Source organism: Mixophyes fleayi, chromosome 1, assembly GCF_038048845.1.
Source record: "Mixophyes fleayi isolate aMixFle1 chromosome 1, aMixFle1.hap1, whole genome shotgun sequence".
Classification (NCBI taxonomy): domain Eukaryota; kingdom Metazoa; phylum Chordata; class Amphibia; order Anura; family Limnodynastidae; genus Mixophyes; species Mixophyes fleayi.
The window spans coordinates 281,500,221-281,508,779 of NC_134402.1; the positions used below are offsets into that span (position 1 = coordinate 281,500,221).

General features: G+C 33.7%; 1 protein-coding gene across 9 annotated transcripts in view; it reads right to left on the reverse strand.

Annotated features, from left to right (window-relative positions):
• Positions 1-1,311: 1,311 nt before the first annotated feature.
• The window catches only part of PTBP3 (polypyrimidine tract binding protein 3), a 127,487-nt gene continuing 120,239 nt past the window's right edge, over positions 1,312-8,559 (reverse strand). For all 9 annotated transcript variants that reach the window (XM_075210952.1, XM_075210958.1, XM_075210951.1 and 6 more), the window contains one exon: positions 1,312-8,559. This exon is cut by the window's right edge and continues 375 nt beyond it. The gene's annotated coding sequence lies outside the window, so the exon portion shown is untranslated.

Below are 8,559 nucleotides of genomic sequence, written 5' to 3' on the forward strand. Positions count from 1 at the left end.
CAACACTCTCACCCGTGTTAACGAGCGAATCACTGACCTGAGGTCAGCTGGTGCTTTTGTGGCAGGGCTGAAATGCAGTGGAAATGTTGTTTTTGGGATAAAGTTCATTGTCATGGCAAAGAGAGACTTTGAAATTAATTGAAATGCATCTGATCACTCTTCATGACATTCTGGAGTAAATGCAAATTGTCATCATAAAAACTGAGGCAGCAGACATTGCGAAAATACTTTTTGTGTCATTCTCCAAACTTTTGGCCATGATTGTATATGATGATCCATTCATGTTTGAATAATTGATTTGTATTTTAGCTGTCAGGAGTTTGCCAATATTTAGGCAGAGATTAGTAGGGTTGAGGGATGTAGATTACAACTATCAAGCATCAGCTCCAAATGAATCAAACAGATGAGTAAAGATTATTACAGTGAATGACACGCAGAATTTTAAGGAATACGTAGAGCATTCTTGCTATTTATGATTCTTCTTTGATTATCTTAGATGTAAATAGCTCAGGATGTTAAAGTGTAATCACCTTTATATGATTAAGGGTATATTTACTAAACTGTGGGTTTGAAAAAGTTAAGATGTTGCCTATAGCAACCAGATTCTAGTTATCATTTATTTAGTACAGATTCTAGTTATTTATTTAGTACATTCTACAAAATGATAAGCTAGAATCTGTTTGGCTGCTATAGGCAACATCTCCTATACCCCTAGGTGTTTTTCTTTAGCAAATACACATGGAGATGTTCATTTTCTTAAGGGTTTTGATGTAAGGGATTGCAAAAACGCGTGTGTGTCCATGGCATTGTCCATCGTATTAAATCAGTATCTGCATTTTTCCTTTTTTAGGTCAATGTAACTCCATTTTCTTTGTCACCCTGATAAATGATTGTTGGTTGCCTTTGTAAAACTAATCAAAACAGAAAATATATTTATTTTGGAGAGACAAAATATATATTTTTTTAAATATAGATGTACCAATATTAAAAAAATTATTTTATAAATGGCCACTAGGAACAAGAGATTTCACACACAAAAAAAAAGTTTATAGGAAAAATATACTTTCCATTTGCATTCATACATTTTAAAGACCACAGCAAGACATTCACCATAAGTGTTACATGTGCTTGGTTTTAGATCTTCACAATGAAAAAAAACCCCAAACAAGTAAAGCAACATAGTTACATAGGTACTTAAACATTTTCTCAATAAATCAATTAATACAGAAAAAACACAGAAACTAAAATAGACATTAATAGCTTTACAAATAAAGACAAGGGAAACCCAAAGCAGGAGACAACACAGAAAAATTTGAGAGAGTATAGATGTAATGACATTTATTAAAAGGCATGCTACAAACACCTAGAGGAAGAGAGTAAGTGTAGATATTTTAGTATTCAGTAAATACACAAACTTAAAAAAGGAACATAGTATACATAAATGTGAATTAACCATGCACTACACAGTTAGAAAATGTTTTCTTTAATATTCATCTTCACTTTTCATGTAATAGGTCATTATAACATACATGGAATCTCTTGCTGCCCACCCACCCTCTGCATTGTCACAAGTAAAGCTGGTACTGTTGTTGCTTATCAAAATATACAAGACAGGTGAATTTTTCTCATATAAAAGCACTTTATACTTTAAATTGTTCCCAAAAACCACTGTTTTTTTTGCCTAGTTAAAAAAAAAATGAAATAAAATGGTTACAAATATTTACAGCATTTTCTTATGTCAGATGAACTTTCTTGGTAATGGAATTGGGACCACAAAAAAAAAAAAAAGAAGGCAGAACAAATTGCAAATATGCCATTGGCCCAAAAACATTTCTTCCAATACAGTATTGAAAGTATCCATCAACCATCTCACTATGATATACATATATATTTTTTTTCACAAAACGGAAATTATCTGGTCAACGAGGAGAGAGAAAACAAAATGACCAGAGTTAAAAAAGGCCACTTTTATTTCTGGATGACATATTTAAAAAAATGTACACAACCAGTGAATGTCTCAGTAATACCAGGACAGACATCTTTGGTCAGAGCAATGAGGTGACTTTCTAGATACAGTACAAGAAAACGTAGTTAAATCTTGTAATTTGTGCTACTGTGGGTTTAAAACAATGTGTAATACTCATGCACCAAAAAAACACATAGAAATGGGAGAGAAAAATAAAGTGTACATTTTTCAGTAGACACGTTAAACACAAAAACAGTTTTTATCAGGAAAATAAGCGATTGAAACTTTTTCCTTCCCTAAAAGAAAAAAAAAAAAAGCTTCATGCACCTTTTTATGGCAGTGTAGCACGATGGCCTTCACTGCCGGATATATTTCTCTACAATGCAAGGAAGCCAGTCACGTGCCCCAGTAATTGTATAACTAATTAACAGGCAGTTCCCTAGTTGGTTTTGTGCACATCCAGTCAACAACAAACTAATGCAAATGGTAAAATCTGTTTTTATGTATACTCGGATATGGAAATGTGTAAAATTGAAGGCACATAAACTTTGGTCCTTTTATTTTTAACCACCTTGCTTTAGCTCCAATAATATATAAAAACACAAATTGGTTACTATATTTAGAAACATTGCCGGCGTGACTATTCTCAGGCTGTTATGATCCTACAGAAATGAATATCCTTATCAGTCCACTTTCTTTGAGACATCTAAAAATAATCAATACCTGGGCAGCAGGGAAACATTTCTGCTATACATCGTTTAACTGTATAAAATGTAACCACTTAGAAATGACATACATGCTAAGCCAATAGCAATCGTTTTACATACTTATTGTATATTAGCTGGATAAACGCATCATGGAGCCACACGCTCAACCACAGCTTTCAGAAATGCTTTATATAAGACCTTCCACATTTCAAGTGTATAACAAGCTACCAATGCATCATGGACATAAGCACAATGTCATACATATATTAAAAATAGTGGGTGCAAGTTTAAGCAGTAGCAAATCCCTGAATTTACATGTGCTCTTTATTAGAAAGCTCATTGCAGGGTTTCCGCCCCAAATCTAAAACATCCAGTGTTGGGCACTATACATTCATGATAACTTATATAGTTGCTTAGAGATACCAAGGAATCAGATACATTATGTTTTTATTGCCTGATTGATGTGCCAATACAACATAAAAATAGCAGTTTGGTTAATTTTAGTTCGAAAAGGAAAGCCAAACCAAATTCAGTGTTAGCAGCATTGTTCCCACACACAAATCCCTATGATTTCACAGAGCTAAATATATCTGAGATAACATGTTGCTTATAACTAAAGGCAGAGCATATTTCTAATGCACTCTGCGCCCCATATTCACTATACTTCCCAGCTACGAAATTGTCCAAGAAGTGAAAAGTGCTTTTTTAAATGACATTTAGGAAAAGCAGTTATTTCCAGTAACTGAAGGAGGACCTGCTACAATTGCACATCCTGTCATTCCATAAATGCTTACAAATTCAATTTACCTTTTATTTGTAGCCTCTATTTCTACTGCCATTGTAGAGGGCTTTCCATTAGTTTAAAGGTTCGTACTCACATGCAATTGAGCAGTTGCCCATGTTACATTGCTCTGCACCAAGTTTAACTAGAGGTGAACGCAGCGTGGACATTCATCAAAACATCGATTAGTAGTCCAGGATTGGACATTCTTGACCCATTTAATCTTCTTGCCGAATCAGCATTTCAAGTCAGTACTACAAAACCTGAGAGTCCAGTCCTCATCTACGCGCTATTTTGTGGAGTGTCCACTTTCCAATGAATGCAGCTCCTGGTTACATACCATAGGTGCTCTGGACAACCACACATGTTTCCTTAGAATCAAATATGGCCACTGTCTTGCTTGGGAGAAAATGGAAAAAGGTAACAAATTTCTATCTCATTTTAATAAAAGGTCCTTTTTTTTTTCTTAAATGGTGACTATAAGACAATATTTGGGTTTTATTTGGTGCTAGGCACATACAGCATTGCACATATAAGGGAAATTAGAAGTGGTTGAAATTACAGAGAAGAAACTTGTATTTTATTTGATTTTTAGCTCAAAAGTTGTTGTGGATTTATATCCACAAGACAAAAATAAATAAATTAAGCTTTCGGGATTTCCAAATCGTTTAAAGGGTTCTCCTGGCATACTGCCCACTTTGGTTTTGTGAAGGGCACCCTGATCCATGTATGAAATAAGCAGAACAGCTTGTTATACTATATCAAAATCACCACAGAGATAAAGTGAACACATCACATCTGGAATGTACCGTAATATAAAGGCTCATACTATGCGAGTCTTTATATTAAGGCAAGCTTTCATATACTAGAGCTCAGTCACAATTGCAAACTTACACATAAAAAAAAAATGTTTCCTAAGCTTAGTCACACAAAGTGTATGGAGCACTACCAAATATTGAACCTATCATTTAGCAGGTCAATACAATTATATGTTTGGTCTCACTTGAAAGATGTTCAATATTCACTATCACTGGAGCAAAATGTGTGAAAAGGAAGCTCCTATTCATTTCAGGTGGGGGGGCGTGGTCAGGTAGCAGAACTTTCTTTCCGAAGGATCAAACACAAACTACTATTGTTGCACATTACTGATAGACATCAACGCAAATATATAGGATATATAAATATATACAAACAAACAACCTAACATAAATAAAATTAAACCCTAACCAGTTAAGAGACTAAAAGCTTTGTCCCCACAGCAAACCTTCCAACTATTGAACTTAAAATCAAACGGTATAAAGCATAAAAAGATTAGGACATTATACATCAGTAACTCACGGAAATTAGTTTTCTATATCTAATATCATGCAATACATTACAAGCAGTCTTTGCCCCAGACTAATTCATGCAGCAACATTATTTGGTTGACAGGTGCCAAGAAACTGGTAAGATGGGCAGTAATAATTCCCTATAGAATTGTTTTGTTTTCTGTTGACTTTTATAAAGCATGTTTACAGGGACAACATAATTAGTCCTGCCACTAAACAAATGCCAATATTAATTCATTAGGGCATTAGAATAGAACTACAGTTGCCTCCTTCACCATGTCAACAAAATGCACTGGGTTCATTGGAAACAGACTATACATTCAAGGCTCTGAGCCAAGGCACTGTGCTAGGCCAGACAGAATTGGAGGAAATAGTACATAGGAGGGAAATAGTAACTAAATTGAAATATACTGTAGCTACATAGACACAAGTGCACATTAACTAAAGAATATGTTCAACATCTCAATTCTAAACCCACATAAATAAACAATAGCATTGGTACAGCATAAGACTACTAACCAGCTCTCTTGTAATAACTTATTCCTGAAACATGGGGTTATCAGAGGCAGACAAAAATCTACGCCATAAAGGCTGATCACTTAACTCCAACCAGCTTGAAAAACATGATGATCCCATGACATTTTAGAAAAAGTATTCAAACTTGGAAACTGCAGCAATCTCATGATGAAACATTTTCCATGAGGAAGACTATAAGCTTTGACAATGCCAGCTTAGGATTGAAGGGTCCTTAACATCTCCCATTACAGTTTCCATATTAAAGAGAAAGAGGTGTCATATTATCGCATATAGAAAATTAAGTTCCAACGATTGCTTATCACCATAATCAATGTATAATGCAATTTATTACTATCAAGTCATACCTATCACTACCATAAGCAATAATTAACCAAACAGACATGCATCTAAGGCTGGCCAAAGGGCCTATATTTATTAGTGGTACTGGAAGTTGTTCTGTGGTACCAACAATACCTTATTGCCTACAGATGTGAATGGGAGAATCCATGTTTTCAGCCAATAGTAGCACTGTTTTTATTGCAGTATTCGAAATGTATCTCATTAAACTACCAAAAGTCACTACTAGTGAAAGGAGGTGCACCCAGCTATATAAATGTAATGTTAACGTTTTATGAACATTCTAAATTTACAGGGGGAAAAAAAAAAATGTGGTTTAATTGGTCAGTTACAGATATAATGAATTTATTTGTAAATGTTAAAAAAAAGTTTTTGATTTATTTAGATAGCTTACAATTCAGCAGTTGGTTACTTTTGATATGCCAACACTCAGGGGAAGAGGTGAAGATTTATTTTTGCTCATGAAAATGACCTGAGTAGAGATTTATATTAATACAGACTGTCAGGCATAGTTACCAATGTAGGTAGAAACTAGTAGCCCCTCAATAGATTAAGTATCTCTATATAGACATATATGTTAAAAATAACTTCTGAGGTACTTCAAATTACATGTACATGGTTTAAGAAAACACTGCTTGTTAATCCAATACAAGCCTGTAGGACATCGTCCGGGAACACTATTCAGACAGGCAATTATTCATTTTTAAATTAAATTTATATAGGAGTTTAAAACATTGTGAAGGGAGGGGGGAATGCGACTCTGGTTAACACCACATATTGTACTTAGACCAGCTAAGACCTAAACTCACAACTCATCTATATTACATATTTTTAGCACTGAATCTTCTTGCCAACAGCAGCCGCTGACATTCAGCGCCGGTAATAGACATTCTTGAGGATATGTGACTTTATTCAGATTTTTTGCATTTTTAAAACAAAACAAGATTCAAGATATCCTGAGATATTCTGAGTGCGGCAACAGTTTGCAGACTATTAATATATAAACAGGAAGAAATCAGACTGGTGGTTACCAGCCTCTATTAGTTAATCCCAACAGATCACTTTTTTTAAGATGGTGAGCAATTCTTTGATTGCCAATTTTAAGTCATCATCAGATAATGCAAAATGAAACATTAAGTTATAGATCAATAAAAACAGGTCTGAGATTGAATGGGCACATTCACATGAGTATTTTACAACTCTCCTGCATTCATAAAAACCAGATACATAAAAAAAAAACAAAAAAAAAAAACCACACACATGGTTTCTACTTTCTTGCACATTTACGTAGACATTTAAGTAGACAGTGCAGTGCCTTTTTTTCCCACTTTTTAAGGACATACATGTATACATGCACAGTTTTCCAGCCAGTCAGCGTATTGGCATCCTGGTAAAAGAGAACGGGAGAGAAAAAAAAAAAAAACAAGGTCTTGAAAACACACATTGGTTTTCCTGCTGTTATTTCTTTGTTGTGTACAACAGTAGATCAGAAACTTTCACGCTAAAAGCATCCTTGTGTATACACAGTTTACACATCAGGACAAAACAAGACAGCCAGAGACACCACTATTCACTGAAATTCAGTGACATTTCAACAGCCAAATGCGTTTGTAAAATGTAAAATTGTGTCTCTGAAGCAGAAAAGTCCTGTCCAACTTGCAGTCCTTTAAGGTTGTCCAACACCAAAGTAAAACTCTAGAGTGTGATTTTACAGCTTTTTCAAAGCACCTGGCACAGAAATATGTATTTATAACATAAAGCCAGACTGCTTCATGAAAAATGTGTACAGCGGTTTTCTAGAGCAAAAAGGAATTGCAACCGTTTTATGATTTTTCGGACAAAACAGAAAATAAAAACACACACAAAACACTGAAATCTAGAAAAAGTAGAGGAAAAAAACTCCCAACCAAGCCCACAAATACAATGTTCAAAAAAATACATCAGAAAGAAACCTAGCCTATTGTTTTCATTATAAGCACATAATAAGGCACATAAGTAAATTAAGTACACAGTAATTTAGTAACTAAAGGAGTTTTAGTTTTTATAGTGGTACAAAAAAACCCTTGAGGTTTAGTCTTCTTTTTAAACACATTACCAAAAATAATTTTTTAAAAATCTGCTAAACCAAATGAGACCTGAATAATCATTTTTAAGATTGTAAACTTTTTTTTTTTTGTCGGAAAAAAAATAGTTCATTATTTAATTAAGTGTGAACCTTTTCATTTTGTTCCAAAATCTGTGTTACACAACACATCTCAAACGGTAAATAGCCTTTAGTTTCATCACTCTGTCTCCTTATGTACTTTCAAGTTAATTAGAAAGATCATAATTCATTCTACAGCTTTGTAGCATCATTGAGAAAAGTAAAAATGTCCAACATACAGAAGGACAACTGTTCATTATAAAAAAATGTTAATTAAATGGGGAAAAAAACCTATTGGTGGTCGTCCAGACAGAAAAATAGATTCTTGATTTCTTATTTTTTGTGTAAGTGTGGGGTGAAAAAAATTGTCCAGAAAATTAAATATATTTGGACCACTGTCCAAATCTTTATGGAAAAAGGACCACCAAAATTAATAGTATATAAAAACGCAGATCTTAGCGGTGATTATAAAATAGGAAAAAATATATATATTTAGAGATTTCTTCACTTTAAACCTTTTAAAGTTACACATATATCAAGAAGAAAAGGTAAACTTAAAAACTACACATAAATAAAAAAAAGAAATAGGAGAAAATGGAGTCAATATTTATCATAGATGTACTCTAAAGCGAATTCAAAACTTGGAAGATTGTCAGTAAAATATGTTGCGTAAAGTTGATTTGGAACAAAAATTAAATGAACACAGGGGATGAGTAATTATAAACCAAAAATAATATTTTTTTTTTGGAGATTTAGCCATA